This window comes from Colias eurytheme, chromosome 32, assembly GCF_061535395.1.
Source record: "Colias eurytheme isolate Ceu_HAF_F1 chromosome 32, ilColEury1 Martin Lab GWU primary, whole genome shotgun sequence".
Classification (NCBI taxonomy): Eukaryota; Metazoa; Arthropoda; class Insecta; order Lepidoptera; family Pieridae; genus Colias; species Colias eurytheme.
In genome coordinates, this window is record NC_143011.1 from 430,647 (window position 1) to 443,736 (window position 13,090).

The 13,090-nt window shown below is 40.4% G+C and overlaps 1 long non-coding RNA gene across 3 annotated transcripts; it reads right to left on the reverse strand.

Moving 5' to 3' along the window:
- Positions 1 to 4,161: 4,161 nt before the first annotated feature.
- LOC149895091 (uncharacterized) lies at positions 4,162 to 6,217 on the reverse strand. 3 transcript variants are annotated; one of them, XR_016458547.1, is made up of 4 exons: positions 5,986 to 6,217; positions 5,570 to 5,901; positions 5,119 to 5,265; positions 4,162 to 4,636 (listed from the first exon to the last, which is right to left on the reverse strand). It is a non-coding gene; the product is annotated as an uncharacterized LOC149895091 (long non-coding RNA). The 3 variants fall into 3 exon arrangements; XR_016458548.1 differs by lacking the exon at positions 5,986 to 6,217 and having other exon boundaries at positions 4,162 to 4,632; positions 5,570 to 5,979; XR_016458546.1 differs by lacking the exon at positions 5,986 to 6,217 and having other exon boundaries at positions 5,570 to 5,979.
- Between the last annotated feature and the right edge of the window lie 6,873 nt (positions 6,218 to 13,090).

The following is a 13,090-nucleotide window of genomic DNA, read 5'->3' on the forward strand; positions in this document are numbered from 1 at the left end:
CAAGCAGCCCGCGAAGCATCCCAGGGCAAAAATCTTCAGTCAGTTGAAAATGCATAAAAATTCTCCGTCAATTTGTTAATATCTGCTAACAGCGATTCCACAGTCAATCAGAAGTGCTTATAAATTTCCCATTCAAATATTTTCTATTCCGGGGGGCTGTCTACCTTCGAGGGTGCGTGGTGCGCGAGCTGCAAGCAGCTCGCGGCTCATCCCAGGGCAGAAATCTTCAGTCATTTGAAAATGCATTTGAATTTCCTGTCCATTTGTTACATCTGCTAATATAGCGATCTGTAGAATCGCTACAGTCAGTCAAAACTGTTTCATCATTTTGAGGTGTCTAATCGATAGCGGGCAGTGACTTTTCATAATAAACTGTTAAAGAGTTTACTTAACACGCTCGTCGCTTCGCTCCTCGCTACTTCTTTGAGTATTTACGCCAGCCGCTGACGTGACTTGCTCGCTTCGCTCGCTTGGCTAGTGCGGTAGTTCTAAAGTTAACCTAAATGGCTCGTCGCTTCGCTCCTCGCTATTTCTTTGAATATTTACGCCGGCCGCTGACGTGACTTGCTCGCTTCGCTCGCTTGGCTAGTGCGGTAGTTCAAAAGTTAACCTAACTCGCTCGTCGCTTCGCTCCTCGCTACTTCTTTGAATATTTACGCCGGCCGCTGAGGTGACTTGCTCGCTTCGCTCGCTTGGCTAGTGCAGTAGTTCAAATGTTAACCTATCTCGCTCGTCGCTTCGCTCCTCGCTAATTCTTTGAATATTTACGCCGGCCGCTGACGTGACTTGCTCGCTTCGCTCGCGTGGCTAGTGCAGTAGTTCAAAAGTTAACGTAACTCGCTCGTCGCTTCGCTCCTCGCTACCTATTTGAATATTTACGCCAGCCGCTGCCGTGATTCGCTCGCTTCGTTCGCTTGGCTCGTGCGGTAGTTCGAAAGTTAATAAATATTTTCTACTCCGGGAGGCTGTCGACCTTCGAGGTTGCGCGGTGCGCGGGCAGCAAGCAGCCCGCGGCGCCGTCTTTTGCCGTTGCTATTCAACTACTAAGGAAATTTCCATACAAAATTTTCGAAAAAAAAAATTTCGCTTTTTACCAAAAATTTTTATGTGCCTGGAAGCGGACCAGGTTTTGAAGCATTTTTTACTTCGGCGACCCCGATCTAAGTGCCACCGGTTCAGAGAGCCGTTGAATTTCGTGATGTATGGAAAATGGAAACCAGGGGTCGGAGAGAGATTCTGAGTATGCAGTTTTGTAAATATGGCCGATAAGAGCACAAAAGTCAATTTTCAGACCGATCGTAAAGTAACCGGCGCCACCATCTTGCTTTGAAAAATTGGCCATTTTTGAAAAAAAAAATGGCGTCCAATTTGAAATTTCTCCATTGCCCTGGTAGCGCCCCATCTTCCTGATCATTTTTTAGTTCTACACCCCCCACCTATCTCGCGCCGTTTCCGAGAGTCGTCGAATTTCGCGTTGTATGAAACTCGGAAACCAGCGGTGGAAATTCAATTATGAGTATCCCACCTTAATGTGCGGCTCGATTAAAGCCCCTGTGCCAAGTTTCAGCGCGATCGGCCCAGCAATGGCCGTTTTAGAAATTGTATGGCGGCGGCCATTTTTTCCGCCATTTTGAATTTTTTTCACTATCTGTGGTAATTGCTCGAGGCGTACTCCAAGTTTAGTTCTAGCACCCCAGATGTAGCTGCTACCGTTTGCGCGGGCCGTTGACCGTCTTCGCGAGATGAGGGAAAGTTTAAGATTTCGTATTTTTCTGGATATCCTGGGAGCTGGGCGAGTACGATTGCATCATTGGTGTATTTCTCCGTTGCGCCACCTCGTCTAAATTTACGTTTTTATGTTTGCGCCAAAAATGGAAAAATTCCAAAATCGAGCGACCCACTATGGCTCCCTGGTAGCGTCCCAGGGTGGTGATCATTTTTAGTTCCGGGACCCCCCACCCAACTCGCACCGTTCCCGCGGGCCGTTGGATTTTCCATTGTATGGAAGTTGGAAACTGGGGCCCGGAGCCACTCGAACGGGGCACCGATCGATTCGCCGGCTCGAACAGAGCACGTGTGCTAAATTTGAGACGTAAGGATTCATAAACGGCGATTTTGGCAAAGTACGGCGGCCATCTTGTTTTCGCGAAAATCCCCATTTTTCCACCTCCCCTGGTAATCGCCACCAGTTCCGAGCATTTTTTGTTCAGACACCCCCCCTCCAGGTACCACCGTTTTTGCGCACCTCCAGGGGTCCACTTGGTTTTCGAAAATGATCGAGATCGCTATATTTTTCCTCTGGTCACTCGGCGCACCTCTACACGATCACGTCGTTATCCCCCCCACTTTCCCCGTAGTTTCCGAGAAAAGCGATGTCAGTGAGTCAGTGAGTCAGTGGTAGTGTAGCTTTATATATTATAATAAAATAACTAGCTGGTGCGTTGTGCGCGGGCTGCAAGCAGCCCGCGAGCTTCCGTGTGCTCTAAGAGTTTTAACAAACGATGTTGTTTTTTTTTTATCTATAATTATTCTAGCTATCATCAGCTCTTGGACTATAGCTATATAATTTCTAATTTTTATTTTGTCAGAAAAAAAAGTTCAAGACAACACTTACTCAATTAAACAAACAAGTACTTAATCGCAATTCATCGTTTCATAATCATAAAAAATATATAGGGTATATGACTGACAAAAAACGCTAAGAAGAGATCATTGATGTAAAAAAAAATACACCGATATTGTATGTCTACTATAATCATTACCCATGTCACATGTTTCAACAAAACAGAATGTAATTGGCGATGAAATTTGTGTTTTTTTTTTGTTGTACCAACTAAAAAGAAAATAGCAAACTGACACATTTTATTAACATACACATAATACCTGTATAATGTATATTTATGTGTTACATCAATCTATAATATTATTGTCATTATGATATATTATATTCAAGAATAAATAATTGAAATTGAAAATCTTACACCATGTAGGTACTTCATAATTTGATCGATATTCATAAATCATTTTATACTATGTACCTATTTTTCTTATTTAAAAGTATAAAAATGCGAAATATAAGAAAAAATGAATAAGTCAATGCTCAGTTTTCGAGCAGCCCAGTCTCTAAGATCCCAGCCAATAAATTATTTGTCTCTAATTATATTATACACTTTGATTATACTTATATAATCAAAGATTATACAGTACCTATAATACAAAATTTAAATACTTATCACTAATAATTTCTCTTTCAGTTTTGAACGCTTTCGATATAGAAAGCGATTTTTTTAACAGAAGCAATACCTAATGAAAATAGAAGATTGAAATTATTTAATGAAAAAAATGATTTCGAAATTTGCAAAACGTGTTTTTAAAAGATACAATACAAAATAAGATACCTAAATAATGTGTTTTAATTTCATTGAATATGTTCATATACCTACCTACTTGAATAAAAATGGTTACCTCTTGTTTTGTCTATAAACTAATAAAAAACTGAATTATATAAATAAGTCCCCCTGTCGAGTGTAGCTGATATTAAAATGGAAAAGCTCGAAATTAACAAATAGTTAATTGATATCGTTATTTTTCTTTATCTAGTTACATTAAATTGAATTTTGTTGATTTTTTATTGAAGTTGTTTTCTCAATATTTCTAATCCCTTAGGTATTTTAGTGATTTAGCTGCAAGCCAACAATTTAAATAGTTAGGACTATTAATTAGGTAGGTAGTTAAAATCTGTAGTTTAGTTTTCTTTTATTCATTCATCAGTGCTATTTTTTTGATTCTATCATTTTAAAATTTTTATATGATAAGGTAGTATAGGTACCTACCTACGGAATTAGGTGTTACGAAGCCTACCTACCTTTATTATTAATACCTACGTTATAAAAAAATAAAGTTATAACTTATAAATATAATGTAGGTAATGCTACATCGCCATCATTTCATCTTACACTGTTTTTGAATCGAACATGTGAAAAATGATTCATGATCATTAATTAAATGGCATAAGAAAAAGAGTAGGTACTAAACATTATCTTGTGTAGTAGATGGTAGGCAATTATCTAATCAAATCTACATAGATTAATTATATTAAGTTTCATAATATTAATATTAATAATTATTTTTGAATTTGAATTGCGAATAAAACAACAATAATTGAAACTAAAATTATTTTATTAATTAACATGACTATAATATTATTCAACTAATGGTGACAGTACATAAGTAATACATTTTTTTCATTTTTAAAGAAAATCTATAGGTATAAAATATAAATTTATACAAAATCAAAATAACAAAAAACGAATAACTTAAATAAAATCTATACATAAAAAAACGTAGGAAAATATACTGAATATTTTTTAACACTTGGGGCGTGATCTACAAAATAATAATCGAAGAAAATACGCTACCCCGAGCTAAACGCAAACAGTACTGCATTGATTAACTTGCAAATTTTGAATAAATATTATGAACAGGTCGGATCAACATAATATAGGCTATACATATTATAAATAACATGGGAGCATAGCAATGCGGGTAAAGCCGCGGGGCAAGCTGGTGGTCTGCTGTTTCGTGCTTTCACGTGTTTCTTCTTAGTGACGATGCTTTGACCGCCTGGTGCGTCTGGCTGAAATTGTTTAAAATATGAATATTTTTGTTATCCTTTTTCACATGCATGAGTATGAGTATCAATCAAAAATCAAGAATAGTCCCATAGTAAAGATTCGATTAAAATTTAATTTATGAATAGATATATAAATTCTTGCAAGACTCGACCTTGTTTTTAACAATAATGTTTATTATAAAACTCATTGTTTGTGTAATAGTATAAATTAATTTATTAGGTTTCTAATAGTTACAAAATATCAATAGTTTATCTTCTATATATATATATATATATATATATATATATATATATATATATATATATATTTGTATTTCTAACAAAATACAACGCATTTAATTATACAAAATACTTTAACAAAGCGTAATAACACATTGAAGAACATATTCACATTGAAGAAACTATTTTGGTATCAATAGGTACTTTATGTATTTCATTGTTTCATAAACATAAATTAGGCCAAAAATATAATTAATATACTTAACTGGTGATTCCATTTTTTACGAATATACATATATACTATCAAAGCTTGTTTTATATATGAAGAATATTTTGAATTCATTTCCTTTTATTAGCAGTGTCATTCCTCCTCCTGATGAAACTTTCTTATGTACGAGCAATCTGCAGCATTTCTGAAAAAAAAATCCACATTTATTTAAAACCTTCAATTCAATTTGTCAAAACTAAATCGTAAAGATTTGATAATTGGGACCACAATGCAGGCAGCTTTTTTTTCAAATATAAAAAAAGAATTCTCAAAATCGGTTATCCCACTGAAAAGCCAATTGAGAACTTCCTCTTGTTTCGAAATCGATTAAAATGTAAATTTAATCATGATGTTTAAATGCAGTTTACAAACAGGAATTAGGCCAATTTCTTAACTTGTGATTCAACTTGGTGTTATTTTTTCATCAAAATTAAAAACTTTTTCTATACCTTATATGTAAAATATTTTGCCCTCGAAATCCTTTTATTGGTAAAATAAGTAGTGTCTTTCTTCCTATGGATGAAACTGGTCTTTTATATTTTCCTATTTCTGCTGGGAATCATTGTGGCGTTTCTGAAAAAAAATAAATAAATTTGATTATTCTCATTTTTTATCACTGGCAATCAATTTAAACGTGAGTTATGAATCCATAGTTTTGTCTAAATTTAATCAAGATATGTTTTTTTAATTCTTCATTTTACACAAACAGGAATTATGCCAACAAATATAATATACTCAACTTGTGATTGAATGTACCTAGTCATATTGTTGTCCTATGTATCTGGAAAATATAAATTATATCAAGTTGTTTCATAATTTTAGAAAGAAAATTAAAAGGTTATAAAAGATATAGTATTATAAAAACCTATGACAAATATCCGCAAAAGGAACACTTTTCAATTTTCTTACTGGCAGTGAGGTGCTTCACATCATACTGAGCAAATGAGATCTGAAACTTTCTGTATTAATGCAAAACTACCACCTCCTCCTTTATCCAGGCTTGGGACTGGCTGCGATGAGGTAGAATAAAATAATATGATAAAATTTATTCTATTCACCCTCAAACACAGGCGGAGTTACCTAACTACTTTCTAACTACTCAATATACACTAATCACTACTATTATACTTAACTATAAAAGAAAAAAAAATGTAAAGTGTGTTATGAATGACACGTGTTTAAGTAAAGCGTTATGCATGTAATAAAATAAAATAAATATAACCATGATTCTATCAAAAATACATATGTTTACACGTAAATAAAATATATGAATAAAATATCTACATTAATAATTTACACGATCTAAATTAATTTACTCTAGTCTATATAAAACTAAACTTAATTGATTTTATGTACAATAAATATAATTTGTGTTGTGTATGTAAGTTTATGTTAAAAAACAAAATTGATTGATCTACATAGAAAATTGAAGCATAGCGAGACAAAATATTTAAATATTACTGTAAAATGCGCTCAGCGAATGTAAAAGTACGATATTAGAAGTAATTACCTATTTGAATATTTACGCCGGTCGCTGACGTGACTTGCTCGCTTCGCTCGCTTGGCTAGTGCGGTAGTTCAAAAGTAACCTAACTCGCTCGTCGCTTCGCTCCTCGCTACTTCTTTAAATATTTACGCCGGCCGCTGACGTGACTTGCTCGCTTCGCTCGCTTGGCTAGTGCGGTAGTTCAAAAGTTAACCTAACTCGCTCGTCGCTTCGCTCCTCGCTACTTCTTTGAATATTTACGCCGGCCGCTGACGTGACTTGCTCGCTTCGCTCGCTTGGCTAGTGCTGTAGTTCAAAAGTTAACCTAACTCGCTCGTCGCTTCGCTCCTCGCTACTTCTTTGAATATTTACGCCGGCTGCTGACGTGACTTGCTCGCTTCGCTCGCTTGGCTAGTGTGGTAGTTCAAAAGTTAACCTAACTCGCTCGTCGCTTCGCTCCTCGCTACCTATTTGAATATTTACGCCAGCCGCTGCCGTGATTCGCTCGCTTCGCTCGCTTGGCTCGTGCGGTAGTTCAAAAGTTAATAAATATTTTCTACTCCGGGAGGCTGACGACCTTCGAGGTTACGCGGTGCGCGGGCAGCAAGCAGCCCGCGGCGCCGTCTTTTGCCGTTGCTATTCAATTACCCTTCCCTACTATGGAAATTTCCATACAAAATTTTCGAAAAAAAAAAATTTCACTTTTTACAAAAAATTATTATATGCCTGGAAGCGGACCAGGTATTGAAGCATTTTTTACTTCGGCGACCCCGACCTATCTGCCACCGGTTCAGAGAACCATTGAATTTCGTGATGTATGGAAAATGGAAACCGAGGGTCAGAGAGAAATTCTGAGTATGCAGTTTTGTAAATCTGGCCGATTACAGCACAGAAATCAATTTTCAGACCGATCGTAAAGTAACCGGCGCCACCATCTTGCTTTGAAAAATTGGCCATTTTTGAAAAAAAAAATTGCGTCCAATTTGAAATTTCTCGATTGCCCTGGTAGCGCCCCATGTTTCTGATCATTTTTTAGTTCTACACCCCCCACCTATCTGGCGCCGTTTCGGAGAGCCGTCGAATTTCGCGTTGTATGAAACTCGGAGACCAGCGATGGAAACTCGATTATGAGTATGCCAACTTAATGTGCGGCTCGATTAAAGCCCCTGTGCCAAGTTTCAGCGCGATCGGACCAGCGATGGCCATTTTAGCATTTGTATGGCGGCGGCCATTTTTTCCGCCATTTTGAATTTTTTTCACTATTTGTGGTAATTGCTCGAGGTCTACTACACATTTAGTTTGAGCACCCCAGATGTAGCTGCTACCGTTTGCGCGGGCCGTTGACCGTCTCCGCGGGCTGTGAGAAAGTTCAAAATTTCGGATTTTTCTGGATATCCTGGGAGCTGGGCGAGTATGAATGCATCATTGGTGTGTTTCTCCGTTGCGCCACCTCGTCTAAATTTACGTTTTTATGTTTGCGCCAAAAATGGAAAAATTCCAAAATCGAGCGACCCACTATGGCTCCCTGGTAGCGTCCCAGGGTGGTGATCATTTTTAGTTCCGGGACCCCCCACCCAACTCGCACCGTTTCCGCGGGCCGTTGGATTTTCCAATGTATGAAAGTCGGAAACTGGGGCCCGGAGCCACTCGAACGGGGCACCGATCGATTCGCCGGCTCGAACAGAGCACGTGTGCCAAATTTGAGACGTAAGGATTCATAAACGGCGATTTTGGCAAAGTACGGCGGCCATCTTGTTTTCGCGAAAATCCCCATTTTTTCACCACCCCTGGTAATCGCCACCAGTTCTGAGCATTTTTTGTTCAGACACCCCCCCTCCAGGTATCACCGTTTTCGCGCACCTCCAGGGGTCCACTCGGTTTTCGAAGATGATCGAGATCGCTATATTTTTCCTCTGGTCACTCGGCGCACCTCTACATAATCACATAATTATCCCCCCCACTTTCCCCGTAGTTTCCGAGAAAAGCGATGTCAGTCAGTGAGTCAGTGGTAGTGTAGCTTTATATATAATAACTAGCTGGTGCGTTGTGCGCGGGCTGCAAGCAGCCCGCGAGCCCCTTTTGCCCCTGGGTTGAAGCAATAGGGCAGTCATTAGAAAATGCATTCGAATTTTCTGTCCATTTGTTACATCTGTTAACATCGAATCTACAGTCAGTCGCTAATGCTTATAAATTCCCCATTCAAGTATTTTCCACTCCGGGAGGCTGGGAGCGTGTCCACCTTCGAAGGAGCGTGGTGCGGAAGCATCCCAGGGCAAAAAACTTCAGTCATATGAAAATGCATTCAAATTTCCTGTCCATTTGTTACATCTGCTAACAGCGATTCCACAGTCAATCGGAAGTGCTTATAAATTTCCCATTCAAATATTTTCTATTCTGGGGGGCTGTCCACCTTCGAGGGTGCGTGGTGCGCGAGCTGCAAGCAGCTCGCGGCTCATCCCAGGGCAGAAATCTTCAGTCATTTGAAAATGTATTCGAATTTCCTGTCCATTTGTTACATCTGCTAACAGCGATACTACAGTCAGTCGAAACTGCTTATAAATTACTTATTCAAATATTGGTTAAATTTTTGAAACGTGATCCCGAATTTCATTTATTTGAGGTGTCACTACAGTCAAAGGGTGTATCGATTAAGATATCGTTACACTATAAAAATAACTACTTTAAAAAAACCGACTTCAAAAACGGAAAAGTAAAAAATAATTAATTACTACATATTATTATTTAGTTGTGTTATTCATTATATAGGTTTGAAGTCGGTGCCAAGCACAAAGCACTTATTAAACTACGCTATTTTTTGATACAAGAACTACCTACTTGCAATTCAATTACATTATTCGCAATACAAAAAATTGGCTATTTTCGATATAAAAACTACACTACTCTTGGTGTAAGTCCTACGCTTATAAAGCGTGAACGATTGGCTCATTCACTCAAAATGTGTGAAGATGTGTATATTATTACGTATTGAAAACTTCAGTCTTTTTAGTAGCTTCGTTTAAAATCAAATTCAGTATGCTTTCGGCACTAAAAATAAGAACCTACTTTTCCGTTTTTGAAGTCGGTTTTTGAATGTAGTTTTAATAGTTTTTAACCTACGTAGTTTTTTTGTTTGACTGGGAATCGCCCTAAAGTCGCTTCTGTTCAAGAGTTTACCTAACACGCTCGTCGCTTCGCTCCTCGCTACCTATTTGAATATTTACGCCGGCCGCTGACGTGAATTGCTCGCTTCGCTCGCTTGGCTAGTGCGGTAGTTCAAAAGTTAACCTAACTCGCTCGTCGCTTCGCTCCTCGCTACTTCTTTGAATATTTACGCCGGCCGCTGACGTGACTGGCTCGCTTCGCTCGCTTGGCTAGTGCGGTAGTTCAAAAGTTAACCTAACTCGCTCGTCGCTTCGCTCCTCGCTACTTGTTTGAGTATTTACGCCGGCCGCAGAAGTGACTTGCTCGCTTCGCTCGCTTGGCTAGTGCAGTAGTTTAAAAGTTAACCTAACTCGCTCGTCGCTTCGCTCCTCGCTACTTCTTTGAATATTTACGCCGGCCGCTGACGTGACTGGCTCGCTTCACTCGCTTGGCTAGTGCGGTAGTTCAAAAGTTAACCTAACTCGCTCGTCGCTACGCTCCTCGCTACTTGTTTGAATATTTACGCCGGCCGCAGACGTAACTTGCTCGCTTCGCTCGCTTGGCTAGTGCAGTAGTTTGAAAGTTAACCTAACTCGCTCGCCGCTTCGCTCCTCGCTACTTCTTTAATATTTACGCCAGCCGCTGCCGTGATTCGCTCGCTTCGCTCGCTTGGCTCGTGCGGTAGTTCAAAAGTTAATAAATATTTTCTACTCCGGGAGGCTGTCGACCTTCGAGGTTGCGCGGTGCGCGGGCAGCAAGCAGCCCGCGGCGCCGTCTTTTGCCGTTGCTATTCATTTACCCTTCCTACTATGGAAATTTCCATACAAAATTTTCGAAAAAAAAAATTTCGCTTTTTACCAAAAATTATTATATGCCTGGAAGCGGACCAGGTTTTGAAGTATTTTTTACTTCGGCGACCCCGACCTAAGTGCCACCGGTTCAGAGAGCCGTTGAATTTCGTGATGTATGGAAAATGGAAACCGGGGGTCGGAGAGAAATTCTGAGTATGCAGTTTTGTAAATATGGCCGATTAAAGAACAGAAGTCAATTTTCAGACCGATCGTAAAGTAACCGGCGCCACCATCTTGCTTTGAAAAATTGGCCATTTTTGAAAAAAAAATTGCGTCCAATTTGAAATTTCTCGATTGCCTTGGTAGCACCCCATCTTTCTGATCATTTTTCAGTTCTACACCCCCCACCTATCTCAAGCCGTTTCGGAGAGCCGTCGAATTTCACGTTGTATGAAACTCGGAAACCAGCGGTGGAAACTTGATTATGAGTATGCCATCTTAATGTGCGGCTCGATTAAAGCCCCTGTGCCAAGTTTCAGCGCGATCGGCCCAGTAATGGCCGTTTTAGAATTTGTATGGCGGCGGCCATTTTTTCCGCCATTTTGAATTTTTTTCACTATCTGTGGTAATTGCTCGAGGTCTACTCCAAGTTTAGTTTGAGAACCCCAGATTTAGGTGCTACCGTTTGCGCGGGCCGTTGACCGTCTTCGAGAGATGAGGGAAAGTTTAAGATTTCGTATTTTTCTGGATATCCTGGGAGCTGGGCGAGTATGAATGCATCATTGGTGTATTTCTCCGTTGCGCCACCTCGTCTAAATTTACGTTTTTATGTTTGCGCCAAAAATGGAAAAATTCCAAAATCGAGCGACCCACTATGGCTCCCTGGTAGCGTCCCAGGGTGGTGATCATTTTTAGTTCCGGGACCCCCCACCCATCTCGCACCGTTTCCGCGGGCCGTTGGATTTTCTAATGTATGAAAGTCGGAAACGGGGGCCCGGAGCCACTCGAACGGGGCACCGATCGATTCGCCGGCTCGAACAGAGCACGTGTGCCAAATTTGAGACGTAAGGATTCATAAACGGCGATTTTGGCAAAGTACGGCGGCCATCTTGTTTTCGCGAAAATCGCCATTTTTCCACCACCCCTGGAAATCGCCACCAGTTCCGAGCATTTTTTGTTCAGACACCCCCCCTCCAGGTACCACCGTTTTTGCGCACCTCCAGGGGTCCACTCGATATTCGAAGGTGATCGAGATCGCTATATTTTTCCGGTGGTCACTCGGCGCACCTCTACACGATCACGTCGAAATCCCCCCAACTTTCCCCATAGTTTCCGAGAAACCCGATGTCAGTCAGTCAGTGAGTGGTAGTGTAGCTTTATATATTATAATAACTAGCTGGTGCGTTGTGCGCGGGCTGCAAGCAGCCCGCGAGCCCCTTTTGCCCTTGGGTTGAAGCAATAGGGCAGTCATTAGAAAATGTGTTAGAATTCCAAGTCCATTTATAATTTTCTGCTAACTGCGATTCCACAGTCAATCGGAAGTGCTTATAAATTCCCAATTCATAAATTTTCTATTCTGGAATGCTGTCGACCTTCGAGGGTGCGTTGTGCGCGGGCTGCAAGCAGCCCGCGAGCCCCTTTTGCCCCTGGGTTGAAGCAATAGGGCAGTCATTTGAAATTGCATCAAAATCCCCCGTCAATTTGTTATTATCTGCTAACAGCGATTCCACAGTCAATCGGAAGTGCTTATAAATTTCCCATTCAAATATTTTCTATTCCGGGGGCTCTCTACCTTCGAGGGTGCGTGGTGCGCGAGCTGCCAGCAGCTCGCGGCTCATCCCAGGGCAGAAATCTTTAGTCATTTGAAAATGCATTTGAATTTCCTGTCCATTTGTTACATCTGCTAACAGCGATTCTACAGTCAGTCGAAACTGTTTATAAATTACTTATTCAAATATTGGTTAAATTCTTGAAACGTGATCCCTGAATTTCATCATTTTGAGGTGTCTAATCGATAGCGGGCAGTGACTTTTCATAATAAACTGTTAAAGAGTTTACTTAACACGCTCGTCGCTTCGCTCCTCACTACCTATTCGAATATTTACGCCGGCCGCTGACTTGACTTGCTCGCTTCGCTCGCTTGGCTAGTGCGCTAGTTCAAAAGTAACCTAACTGGCTCGTCGCTTCGCTCCTCGCTACTACTTTGAATATTTACGCCGGCCGCTGACGTGACTTGCTCGCTTCGCTCGCTTGGCTAGTGCGGTAGTTCAAAAGTAACCTAACTCGCTCGTCGCTTCGCTCCTCGCTACTTCTTTGAATATTTACGCAGGCCGCTGACATGACTTGCTCGCTTCGCTCGCTTGGCTAGTGCGGTAGTTCAAAAGTTAACCTAACTCGCTCGTCGCTTCGCTCCTCGCTACCTATTTGAATATTTACGCCGGCCGCTGGCGTGACTTGCTCGCTTCGCTCGCTTGGCTAGTGCGGTAGTTCAAAAGTTAACCTAACTCGCTCGTCGCTTCGCTCCTCGCTACCTATTTGAATATTTACGCCAG